A 14,384-nucleotide genomic window follows, 5' to 3' on the forward strand; every position below is an offset into this window, starting at 1 on the left:
TGGGAATAGAATGTTAGAAGTTGAAGGACACTATTACAAACTATAAGAAATAAAAAAGCAATGGACAACAAAAGGATAGAAGATAGCTCAAATAATGAACTCAATCACTTTGAACCCCATTGCAAGATGATCCATCTAATAAGCTCCTTAATGAGAATTTGGTCATGATTAAGAGTTCTCTAAGAAAGTTACGGAATAAGAGAATCTAAGGGTTAAGAATAAGAGCTAGATTGAATTGGATTAAGAATGGAGATACAAGGTCAAAAAAATTCTTCAAGTACCTTAAGCACAAGGAATTCAAAGAGCGAATTAATAAAGTATGGGAAGATGACAGAACTACTTCTATGATCAAAACAGGATCAAAAACACCTTCCTAGAATATTACGAGAAGCTTTTCACCATCGAAGGTAAAGGAAACAATTGTCAAGTAGCTAGGAAATTTTACAAACACCTTATTTCCAACAAGCTTTCTGAGGATAACATACTCAGCCTAGATAACGCCATTACTCTCGAGGAAGTTCAAAAAGCCATTAATATCCTAAGTAATGATAAATCTCCTAGTCCAGATGGTCTACCAGTGGAGTTCCACAAGAAAAACATTAATTGGATAAGCAAGGATTCACTACTAGTTACAAGGAAGCTAAAAATAGAGGATCAATGGGAACAAAAAATTGATAGACAAATCATTAAAAACTTCTCCCCAAGGGGATAAGACCTTTATTAAGAATTGGAGATTGATTACATTGTTAAATGTTTTGTATAAAATTCTTTCCAAAATTATAGCCCTTAGACTTGTTGATATGCTCCCAAAGTTTGTTAGTAACACTCAAACTGGTTCCATAAAAGGTGAATACATCCTGAAAAAATTGTTGACTAGTTAGGAGGCTATGAATCAGGCTAAGATTTCAAACCAGAAGGTTGCAATGTTTCTCCTTGATTTTGAGAAACCTTATGGTAGGGTTGAGTGGTCATTCTTGATCATGACTCTGGAAGCCTTTAGCTTCCCTACCAACTTCTATCAAATGGTTAAGATTCTAATAAAAGATGCTTTAGCTCAGCTTGATACCATTGGCTCCCCAACTAAGGATTTTGTTTTAGAGAGATCTATCAGGTAGGGTTTCCCTCTTGTCCCTATCCTATTTGTTATTGCATTGAATGTTGTTTATTACCTTCTTAAGGAAACATCCATTTCTCCAAGGGTTAAATATATTACCCTTCCTAATGATAACGATCTCCTTAATATCCAATTTGCAGATGATACAACCTTGTCTATCGATCTTAAGAAAGACAATATGGACTCACTCATGAGGAAACTAAATATTTTATTTGATGCCTTTGGAGAAAAAATATCCAATGCCAAATCAATTATGTTAGGGTGGGATGATAAACCCCCAACTTGGCTTGTAAAGTATAATTTTCAATGGGGAGGACCCACCAAGCAAGTGAGAACATTGGTATCCCTTTTTCTATTAACCCATGTCCAAAAGACATGTGACTCTAGATCAAAACTAAGATTGATCACAAATTGGGAAAATGGAATAAAAAATTCCTCTCTAGCAAGCAAATTGCAAGTTTGACAAAAGATACTCTCCTCTTATAATTCGTATTACTCCTTGGTTTGGTTATTCAACAATTATCATGTAAATAATATTCAAAAACATATTAGGAGATTTCTTTGGTCTGATAGTAGAGGTAAAAGTAAGCAACACTCAATTAAGTGGCAATGGTGTTGCCTAGACAAGAGATGGGGTGGATTAGGTCTGAAAGACCTTAAAAAATACAAGGAATTGCTCTTGCAGCCAAGTGGATATTCAAATCATTGTATGGGGATGAACCTTGGAAGGTTCTTGTGAGGAATAACATTTGCCTTTTTTTCCCTAAAGAAGCTAAAACTTGGAAACTTCTTCCTCTCAATCACCTCCTAGCCAACTCTTTTATAGTAGCTCCCATAGGATCCACTTTGTTTAATACCATTTTGAAAGCTTGGGAGAATGTAAGAGGACTTATAACCCATAATGTAATTATTTCTGAGAATAATGAGATATGTGGGGAAATATCAATTTGGTAGAGCCTTATTCACAGGGACAAGCCACTTGCTCTCCTCCAAGGTTGTTGTATAATAAAATGTTACCTTAAGGACGTTAAGTGCTTTGGTGACATTCTCCAAGATGGGCAACTTAAACCTTAGACCAACTTAGCCTTGAGTTTGATCTTCCCTCATCCATCTAGAGGACATACACTATCCTCAAGGAGGCTTGTGCTCGCCTCCTTCTTCCTAGAAATTGTGCATGGTTCGATGATAGATTTATTTTCTATAAGTGGGTTGATGGGACTGCCCTTAAAGATATTAAAGCTAAATAGATTTATAATTATTTTATGCAGTAACTCTGGTTTGATCAATTATCTTAATCAATCTTGGAATTTGAAACTGTCTAATGAAAAATGGTAGAATATCTTTAATGATCTATGGAACAATAACATAGAGCCTAAAAAGGATCATTTCAAATCGCTTATATGATTACAAAGATTACCTTATGTAAAGTGGAAAATTTGGGGCTTAGCAAATTCACCACATGGAAAGGGAAGTTCACTAAGTCGATTTTCACTTTGAGGACTTTAAATTCAAACGAGGGGATGAATCCACTAGATCCAATCTTAAATGATGTAAAGGACTGGATACTAAGTAGATTGATTGTGTTTGGAATGTGTTTGACCCTCTTTTGTAAGTTGACTAGTTGATCTAAGACTAAGTGCTGGAAATGAAGATAAATATGAGAAAACAACGAGCTACATATTCAGGATTCAGTCATGCACCTGGATCTGAGAAGTTTGATATGATTCAGAGCTACTCTGCAAAATCTGCCAAAAGTTGCAAGGACCGTGTGTCCGGACTAGGTTGCCCTCCTATCAATTGTCCGAACTTTCCACACACCAAAAAGGGTTTTTTCGTCTCTGCAAATAAAGCTTAATTCCAGAAGTACAGTTGCGCACTTGCTTCCTGAACACAAAAGGAAAGGGAAATATGTTGGGAGTAGGGGTTTACCTTTAGGTCAAACCCCAGTTTTGGAATTAACCAAGTGGTTGAAATAATGTAATTAAAATGACTGAAAGTAGAAATCCTCCTCTTGAGGGGATAATAAATTGACAGAAAATGAAATGCTTATACCTCTTTGTGAATTTTTGTTTGCCTCCACATGGAATTATGATTTCATGAATTATAATGATTATCTCCTCTTCAATGCTTGAAATATTGACTCTATTGTTGCTCCAAAGCTTGAAGGAAGACTGAAAATGTTCAATTGCTCTTGAATGCTTGAATTCTTGAAGGCCTCTTGTAAGTGGATGATATATTATCAAATGAGAGGGGAAATCCCTCTTATATACTTGCCTATAGGATTAACTGATTAATTTTTCGACTGGGGCCGACATAGAAGGGATTTTCTCACTTCAAATTTGAGATAGGTCAAGAAGAGGGGCCCAAGATAGGTCCCCATTAAGGGGGACCAGGGTGCCACGCCCTAGTCCTACCCTAATTTGGGGCAGGATCAAGGTGCAGACAAGGTGCATTATTGAATTGCATGAAGTTTTTGACATGTGTGAGCATAATCAGGCTCCGATCAGGTCGACGGGCGCAAACACTAAGGTGAAGACCCAAATGCGGTCATAAATTGCATGGGGCACAATTTTTGGATGCTACATTTAGCCCCCATTTTAGCAGGAGTATGAGCTTACGCAAATACTCGCGATAAAGTACAAGGAATTCATATTGAAAGACTTTCACCATGTCAAAGAGGCAAGATTCACTAAGCCCCCAGTGGACTTTAGGATCTTACAACTTCAATGATAAGGTAAAAGGGAAGATCATGAGAGAGAGAACCATGATTGCAACTAGTAAGGTTCTCTTATTATGAGTCATGAAAAGAAGATACTAAAAATCACAAAGCAAAGACAAAGTTCGCTAAGTAACTTTAAGTATCAAGAGAGAGAATCATGAGCGAAGTGTATGCCCCACGTTAAAATGATTGCACACGCCTTGTCGGGAGCAATTTCTTTAAGGTAGGATACACCCAAGAAAGACAAGCATGTTATCGCAATAATTTATCCCCCAAGAGAGGATAAATGAAAGGATAATGAACACAAAATACAAAACACGAGGTGGTTTCACCTAACTTTGGAGCCAATATACCTTTTACGATAACTCATGTATATATATGTGCATAGAATTGTCCTCATCCCCCAAAGAAAGGAAACCACCATGGAAGAAGGGAACACGTGTGTCTTTTGAGTCAACATGGAAGAGACCAAAAGAGATCTCAACACTTTGCATCATCCTCAAGTAGACAACACTAGGGACAACAAATAGAAGAATATGTAAACAAATAGAAGAATGTCACAAATAAGCAAGAGAGAGAGAGAGAGAGAGAGAGAGAGAGAGAGAGAGACTACGGTGCTAATGAAGCTAATCAAGCACCTCATCCTCCCCTCGATCTAGCTGATCATTATTTCTTGAAGGTGGACTACACACAAGAGGAGCCACATTGAGCACAGTAGATGGAGCTATCACAAATTCCAAACAAGGACCATGCTCTAATTATGAGTCACTTTGTTCATTGCTAGGAGCTAGGATTAATGCTTTTGAATTTATTTTTTGGTAAATCATTGTCAACATCAACATATTCATATTCATCATCATAAATATTAGGATTAACATTTTCATCATTAACAACACTTTCACCTATTTCTTCATCAACATTTATAAGAATAGGAGATCTAATAGGAATAGAACTTGAACCATCATTTATTTTAAGAATTTTGAATCTTGGATAATTAGGTTGAACATCTTGTTTAGGAGAAAATAGAATCATGTCAACAATTGGTGTTTTAGGAGAAAAAATTGTTTGGGAAATAGCTTCACGAGCTCTAGCACGATGTCTCTGTTGGCGTTCTCTCGCACAACAGTTTCGTCTAGTTTTGGTTGAAGTTTGAGGAGTTTTAGGTTCATCAGGTATAGGATTCGTCTCTTCTTTTAGGGAAGGATGAACAGGCCGTGGTCTTTTAGGTTGGACAATAGGAAAGGTCGACCTTTTCGCTCTATAAGATGAAGGAGGAGGAACTGCACCATATAAAGGAGGAATGGGAGGTGTAGGAAGGAGATCGGGTCCATCATGAGATGGAGGAATAGGTCTAACCTTAGGAGGAATAGATTGATGTTTAGGAGGAAGAGTTTTTCTACCTTTGGGAGGAATACTAGACTCATCCATAGGAGAAGGAATAGAATCTTCTTTAGGAAGAAGAATATCTCTTTTCTTAGGTGAAAGGAAACTCTTCTCTTTAGGAGTAAGAATAGGTGCCTCTTTGGGAAGAATATTATTTATTTCCTTAGGAGGAAGAATAATCTTATCCTCAAGAAGGGGTATATGATCATCAAGAGGAATATTGAGTGTTGGATTTCTAGGTTTACTCAATGATAAATCATTTTATTTTTCTAGTTTTGATATGATCTAAATAGACCATCACTTGTAGGTTGAAGAGGTTGTAATCATTTGGACCAAAAGTAATCAAGCCAAATATCTCCATGCCTAATTGTAGGTTGATGCATGCTATGTTTAACAGATGATTTTATCATTACGAGGAAATTTCAAACACTTATGAATAGTAGAAGCAATCACTTTCATGGAAGAGAGCCAAGGATGTCCCAACTTTACACGAAATTGATCGGATGTAGGAATGATAGCAAATTGAACATCTAAGCATTTAGTGCCAACATCAACATAAAATGTTATAGAACTAATACCAAGACAAAAGAAGCCATCAAAAACTTTAACTACCACATCAGTATCATCATACATCACTTGATGCAATTGCAAAGTATAAATAAATTCTTCAGTTATCACATTAACCATGCAAGCAGGATCAATAAGCACTCCTCTAGCAGGTATACCTTTGATTTTTGCACTTATATATACTAGCCAATTGGGTGCTTTAACAATCTCAATACAATCAAATGTGATGTATAAATCCTTAGGAGGTTCTTGTTTGTCTACAAGGTTCACCATATTATTAGATTCAAGGCCAACATCATTGAGAGAGAAAGCAAGATGATCAGTCTCAATCACATTAGTGGAAAGGGATGGTAAAGGATCAGTAAAATTCTGAAGGTTTTGATTAGGAGGAGCTATGGATTTGTTTCCTTTACCATTCACACTTGCCATAGATATGGTATTGTTATCAATCAATTCTTGAATCTTACTTCACAATGAAAAACATTTTTCAGTATCATGACTAGGCTAACTATGGTATTGAGAAAAGGATTTAGCATCAAAGTAAAGTGAAGTTGTCTTAGATGGGTCAAATGGTTTGATTTGGGGAATTTTTAACATATTCCTTTGTATTAACTAAGACAATTCTATGCAAAGATTCATTCAAAGGAGTAAATTATTTTTCTCTTTTAAAGTATTTAGACAAAGGAGGCACACATGTGGCACCTACCAGTTGATTGTTGTTGTTATTGTCATTTAATTTGATGAATCCTTTGTTTGGTTTGAACTTCTCAAACGGTTGTTGAGAAATATCACCCTTATCACTCAAAGCAATGGAAGGAGATGATTGTTCCAATCGACTCACAGTCAGTTGATAATTGTGAATTACTACGCACAATTGTAGAAAGGAAGTAAACTCAATTAAGAGAAGTTTATCCCTAATATCTTTTTGTAAATTAGCAATAAAAATATTTTGAATATCTTGATCAGGCACAGGAAAAGAAATATGAGAATACACATGCTTATATCTACCAATAAATCAATCACGTTTTCTTTAACACCTTGTTTACAATGCATCAAATCAGTCAAAGTAACTTTAGGACCAATATTATTGTGAAATTGTTGAATAAAAGCATTAGCCAGTTGTTGAAAAGAAGTAATAGAAGAAGGAGGCAAAGAACGATACCATTGCAAATCCCTATCCCTTACTGTTCTAGTAAACAATTTTGCTAACAATCTTTGATCATGAGCAAAGTCACTACATAAAGTTTGGAATGTTTTAACATGAGTTAAGGGATCACCTTTTCCATTATAAAGTTCCAATTGAGGGACTTATACATGTTTATGAGGGATAATTCTAACAATGTCATTGGATAATGGGCTCGCTACATCAAATGTGAGCACATTATACTTGGATTGATTCATAGAAGATATTTGTTGTTGTAAGGAAGACACTGTTTGGGCTAGACTATTTGCAAGGACCTGTTTGTCCTAACCCTAGTTCAACCTCCATAACAATTCATAATTACATTCTAAATTAAATTCCATTAAATGTACACGCGAGATTTATGATAACCGACATACATGCAAATAAATAAGTGAATCGTACCTTCATGCGGAGCACATCTGACATGCAAAACTTATCATGTATTGTAGTAAAATTAAAAAGTAAAGAGTGCATGAAGTAGCAAGATGGTACAATAACATGCATAATCCGTAATTAATGCGTCATAATTAAATCAACTAATGTATGCATTCATGAAAGAAAAGTAGAAGTAAGTTTGCATGAATTATCATGAAATTATAATAACATGCAAAATGCATAATTAATGTATAACAATCAAGTTAACTATCTAAAAAATTAAATGTGAACATGCACGCATACATGACAAGAAAAATTAACCAACGAAAAGTAAATCATGCAAAGAAAGATGCATGTTCTCGTTAATTAGAAAAACAGGTTTTAAGGACCCAAAACCTTTTACATAAAGATCAAAAGAAAGATCATCAAAGATCAACTAGACCAACATAAAGACAGCATACAAAAGACTGACAAGAAAGCCAGCAACCTGAATAAACAGCAAAAAATTAGGAACAACAAAGCAGAAAAAATTGAAAAGAAAGTCCTCGACAACTAGCAACACCTACAGAGACTTAAGAAGTTCAGCAGCTTTGATGACCAACAAGTCATAATTCGTCGAAGCAACTTTGAGCTCTTCGATTTCCTTGTTTGTCTTTTTCTCCCTCTTCTTGCCTCTGGTTCTCGTGCTTGGTCCTTGCACACCTTCCATGCCCTCCATGTCAGGTTCCTTCTCCAGGGCTCTCTTCTCATTCTCTAGCTTACTAATCAGGACTTTGATGTTGTCAGCCGAGGCCTTCAGAATGTTATAACTATGTTCAACAATGCTTCTGAGACAGGTATCAATTTTGTTGAGTCTGTTTTTAGCATCCATATTCTTTGGTCCCTAACAGTGTCATTGTTTTTTATTTCCTCCAGGGCCTTCTCCACTTGCTCAAACCTTGGATTGAAGGCGTCCCTAATCTCTTTAGCTCTGGCAATAGTCTTTCCCAAATCATCAATATACTCAGCCATGGATTTACCTTTACTGATGCTAATAGTCTCCAGAACTTGAATCCTATGACTCAGGTTCTTGTTTTCCTCCACAGCTTTCTTGTGACTGTTTATGAGCTATTCGAGGGTGTCCTCAAACCCTCAATAGAAGGGTTAGAAGGGGGGATTTTTTAACCAACCTTGGCCTGATCAGTTTTGGGGCCTTCACCACCGGTATTCTATTTGGCATCACCACCAACACTCTAGTTGAAACCATCCCCCGTAATCTCCTCCTCGACATTTTGGTTTGCATCTGAATCCTTGCTCTGCTCTTTGTCATTCGTCTCCGGCTCGGAATTGCCCTGCCTTTTCTACTTTTCTTTCGAGGGGACGGAGAGTCATCCTTTTCAAAGTCCTCATATACCTCTAAGGAGGAGGAAGAGTGAATCTGGAAGACATTCTCTTTTATTTTTTTATTGCCCTTGGAAGAGGATGACTTACTGCTCTCCTGTTTTCTTTTCTTACCCAATTCAACCTCGGAGTCCTCCAGGCTCTCCTCAGTCTCACTTTTTGAATCACCGGTAGAATCCTCACCCACAAAAAATTCAGAGTCTAACCCTTCCTCCTCAGATTCAGAGACAGAAAGCTAGGGGCAGGTGATTTGATTAGCTTTAATATGTTCATAGATTAGAACCATTAGACCTTGGTGCATAGCAATATCTCCCTTAGGGTTCTCTCTGTGGGCTTTGATAGTGGCATTCATCAAGCAAATCATTAAATAGGGCATGTTAACTTTGTCTTCATACCTAAAGTGGTTGAGAAACACGAAATGGTAGTCGTAGACTTTAGTAAATCTGTCATCCAGAGTGATGTAGGGCATGATTGCAAACAAAACCTCCCTCCAAGGCTTAGCAAAGGCCCTAGGAGGGTAGTAGGTCTTGCTAGGCTTAACCAGGCACTTCTTCTTCTTAGTAGTTTTAGGGTATCGCTCAATGGCCTCCTTGCTAAGCTTTCTGTCCCTGTAGAAATTACTTCCCTCCCTTTGGAGACCCATCGCCTGAGCAATGAGGTCTTCGTCGATGGTGATAGTTTGTTCTCCCATTTTCAAGGTGCCCTTCCTCCAATTTTTGATGAAAAACTTAGTGATTTTAGCATCCCTCCCATTGAGTATTTCCATGTACTTTGTTAGCCCGCCCTTTTGCAAGATACTCCAGATTTCCTCCTTTTCTTTCCATTTTTTACAATTATTAGGCTCGTAGCAATGCCTGTTACCTCCCATGATTTCACAACTCAAACTTGAAACTCGAGAGTTGCAAATAGCTAATGGAAAGAAATCTCTAGATGCGGCCCCAAAAACCCAGAAAGCGTGGGAGAAGGTGGCATTCGTCTTATCATTATTGGTACTGACATAATAATGATTAATATTAGTCCTCCAAGCCATGTCATTAATCATTATATAATCTATTTAAAATCTATGAGGTGCAGTTATATCGATCCATGAAAATGATCGATCTGGCACCATTAAGAAGATCCTCTTCACCCTTCTAGGTAATCATGTTGTCATGGGTGACCGCCACGTTAGCTGCCTTATCAGCGGGGCCATTTGCTTCTCGAAAAATGTGAGAGATAAAACATTTATCAAAGGTTTTAATAAGATCCCTAGTAGCCTTAATAATATTGTTTATAGTCCATGAGGGCTTGGTAATTCCTTTAAGACAGTTAATGATATTATTAGAGTCCCCCTCGATCCAAAGATAAGGATAGTTCCACCTATTAGCCAGAAGAATGCCTTGGAGAGAAGCCATAGTTTCCACCATATGGTTAGGTTGGCAACCTATAGGAACAACAACAATTTCCTTACAAACGCCATTTTCATCTTTGAGAATTGCACCACATCCCGCTGGTCCAGGATTGCCTTTAGCAGCACCGTCAAAGTTGATTTTGAACCATCCAGGAGGGGGAGAGTACCACTTAGCTTCTAGTCTCTTACTTTGTTTAGTATCAATCCTAACAACACTCTTCAGGTTCCAAGAGTTGAGGATGTGAGCTTCGAGGCAATTGACAGGAGTGCAAGGTTCTCCAATGGTCCCGAGGTTCTCCACTATAGCCCTTTGAATTTTCTAAAAAACAACAGCTTGGGGGAGAGAAGTATCCCTAAAGATGTGGTTGTTCCTTTCTTTCCAAATCCCCCACAGGATGTGAGGAAGAGAGAGCTGCCACAAAGTTCTCAAAGAGGGATTAGACCAATGGTAGCTCCAAGAATGGAACAAGTCCTGAATAGAGTTAGGGAACACCCATACCATACAAAAATTCTTAAGAAATCTTTCCTAGATAGAGACAGTGAAAGAACAGTGAATAGCCAAGTGGTCCATAGACTCTTTCTCCTCATGACACAAAACACACCTATTAGGGAGATTAAAACCTCTAATCTTCAGGTTGTCTAGAGTCAAAATTTTGTTTTGGACAATAGTCTAGTAGAAGATATCAATCTTCAGAATAAGACCCTTGATCCAAGCTTTAGACTAGAAGGGGTTCTCTGAGGGGGCTAGAGTCAGCACTCCATACATGGAAGAAACAATAAGGTTGCCTTTGGGCTCAAGTTTCCAAATAAGAATATCTTCTTCATTATTCAACCAAGCAGAAAATAAGTGTTTCTTGAGATTGATGAGACCAGGGTGTATACCTTCAATATTTTTCCATTTTTCACCTATCTAGTACCCCTCAACCAAGGAACCAAAAACTCTTTTACAAGGGGCAGCATAAGGGGCCCAATCAGGGATTTCCAGAAAAGGCTTATCAAACAACCAGGGATCTTCCCAATATCTGACTTTCCTACCATTATCAACTCTCCATTTAACCCCTTTAGCTATGTTGTCTTTACACTTTGAAGCATGGTTCCAAATGTGAGAGCCATTGATGCTGAAATCAGAGTTGACAAAAGAGAAAAGAGATGAAGACAAGAGATGATACTTACTTCTCCAAATTTCGCACCACTCACTGTCAGAGTGGAACAATCTCCACATCTGTTTGGACAAAAGAGCTTCATTGAGAGTCATGATTCTCCTCAGACCTAGACCACCCTTTCTTTTCAATCTACAAACCTTGTCCCAAGCCACTAAAGCCATTCTGTTCTTTTCCTCAACCCCAGACCAAAGAATTTTTTTTGGATTTTTTCAATAGCATCAGCAAACTTAACAGGGATTCTGAAGAGACTAAGAGCATAAATAAGAATGCTTTGAATGGATGCTTTAAGAAGTTGTAACTTGCCAGCCCGACTTAAGAGAGCACCTTTCCAACCAACAAGCTTTCTTTGAAATTTATCCACCAAAGAACTCCAAAAGGAATCAGGGGGAGAGATGCTCAGGGGGAGGCCAAGGTAGGTAGCAGGAAGAACAACAATCTGACATTCTAGAATTCTGCTAATTCTATGTTGTCTTTTCTCGAGAGTGTTGATGAAAAACACTTCACTTTTAACCCAGTTGATAAGCTAGCCAGAAGCAAACACCTACTTGCACAGGGTGTCCTTCAGGATTTTGGCTTCCGAAATACTGGAATCCCCCATAATGATGGTATCATCCACAAATTACTGGTGGGAGCAGGTGTGATCAACAAAAGAGGGTTGGAGACCTTTAAAGATACCCCTAGTCACCATACTTTCCATGTACCCGCCAAAGCATTCAGCAATAATGATGAAGAGAATAAGGGAGATGGGATCCCCTTGCCTCAAACCTCTGGAGGCTTTAAAAAAAGGGGAGGGGGAGCCGTTAACAAGAACAACAAAGGAGGCAGAGGAGAGAAGCTGCTTGAAGAGGTCCACACATATGTTAGAGAAGCCAAAAGCCAAGAGAACTTTCGTGAGGAAGGACCAGTCCACCCAGTCATAAGCCTTGGAGAGATCAAACTTGAGAATAAAACCATGCTTCTTGGCCATAACAAGGGAATGGATATTCTCATGAACAGTAATGATGGAATCAAGAATTTGCCTTCCAGACACAAAACCATTCTGTTGAAGACTGATGAGGGAGGGAAGGACATTCAAGAGTCTGGAGGTGAGGACCTTGGAAATAATCTTATAGAAAGAGTTGCATAAACTGATAGGCCCAAACTTATCCATGGAGTCAGCTCCTTGAATTTTGGGGATCAAAGCAATGAAGGTGCCATTAATTTCTTTCAGTAATCTTCTTGCCCCAAAAAATTCTTTAACCCCATTGGAGACATCTTTCCCAACAATATCCCAGAACTCTTGGAAGAAGAACATAGGTAAATGATCAGGACTAGGAGCTTTATTGCCCTCAAAAGAAAAGACAACATTTATGATCTCCAAGTCCGAAGGGATGGAAGTAAAAAAATTATTCTTATGCTCATCAATAAGGCAAGGAATGTTCTAGAGGAAGACATTTTGAGCATCATCATCCAAGCTCTGATCCCTACAAAGAAGATCAGAGAAGAAACTTGTTGCTTCATTTCTAATCTCCTCCTTCTTGACCAACTCCACATTGTCCACCATCATTTTTTTTATCCTATTAGCAGCTTTGTGTTTGATAGTCGATATATGGAAGAATATGGTGTTCTTATCCCCTTCCTTCAGCCACATACATCTAGATCTTTGCTTCCAAAAAGCTTCTTCTTTTGCAATGATATCGTGGTATCTTTTGAGGATCTCATTTTCTTCTACAATTGTAACAGTGGAGAATCCATCCTTCTGGATTTGGACCTGAATTTTTTTTAGGTCTTCTTGAATTTTTCCTTTGGCCTCAAAAATATTCCCAAAGCTGGATTTATTCTAGGTCCTCATGTTATCTTTTATTCTTTTAAGTTTCTTCACAACTCTATACATGGCAGTACCCTCAACTTGAATGTTCCACCATTCCTGAATTTTATGAGTCAGATCTAGATGTAATGTCCACATTTTTTCAAACCTAAAGGGAAAATGCCTTCTCCTATTGATAGGGTCAGCAAGAAGAGTTATAGGTAGTGGTAAGACCCAACACGAATGTGAGTAGACAGAGAGCAAAAATAATGTCTGAACCAATCATCAGATATAAGAGCCCTGTCAAGGCGTACTTGAATAAGGTCATTTCCAGCCCTCATATTAGTCCAAGTGTAGTTGAAACCCTGATTCTCCACATCATTAAGGGCCTGAGTGTTTATAAAATCCATGAGGGCTAGTCTACTGTCCAGCTGAGAAGGGCAACCACCAAATTTTTCCTCCTCTTTCAACAGGGTATTAAAGTCTCCCATGACCAGTCAACTGAGATTCTTCAAGTTGTCCCTTATTTCCATAAGTTTTTTCCAAAACTTGCTTCTGGCTTTTAAGGTATTGGGAGCATAGATGTTTGTGAAGACCAAGAGGTGCCATCCTTTAAATTCTCAAACTTAATGTAAGAAAAATTGCTCTCTTGAATAAGAACTTGACCTCTAATACTATTGAGATTCCAGATTCGTGCAATGCCTCCAGAGGCACCTTCAGAGCTACCACCATAGATGCTACCAAATTTAAAGAAATTCAAAGCTTCAACCTTTTCTCTACTCATCTTAGTTTCTTGAATAAGAAAAATGTTAGGTTGATTATCCCTAATCATTTAATAATATCATGCTTGTGCGGATTATTAAGTCCCCTTATGTTCCAAGAAACAATCTTCATAATCACTTACCAATTCCTAACTCCTTCAGAGTTCTCTGAGTCTCATCTGCTATGTTCTTTCTAGCCTCTTGATCTCTGACTTTGTGGTTTGAAGGTCATCCTGGGGATGAGGAGACATACCCTACATCAACTTGAGCAATTCTCCTAGACTTTCTTATTTGGGCAGCAGAGGGAGTGGAGCCTTTCTTGTTCTTGTGTTTTGGAATTTTCCACTCGACTTCTTTCTCAAAAGCCACTTCAGGATCACTGAGGAGTCTAGAAATCTCCTCTTCATTACCCCAAATAGGTGATCTAGAGTCATGTGAAGAGCTATTAACTGTTTTAGAGGCATGATCTGAATCAGAAAGATTCAGTCCCAAGATAACACAGTTTTGGGCCTCTTGAAAATCAGAACTATTTGTGAGAGGGGAAGAGTCATCCTTCTCTTCAT

The sequence above is a fragment of the Cryptomeria japonica genome, chromosome 11, assembly GCF_030272615.1.
Source record: "Cryptomeria japonica chromosome 11, Sugi_1.0, whole genome shotgun sequence".
Classification (NCBI taxonomy): Eukaryota; Viridiplantae; Streptophyta; class Pinopsida; order Cupressales; family Cupressaceae; genus Cryptomeria; species Cryptomeria japonica.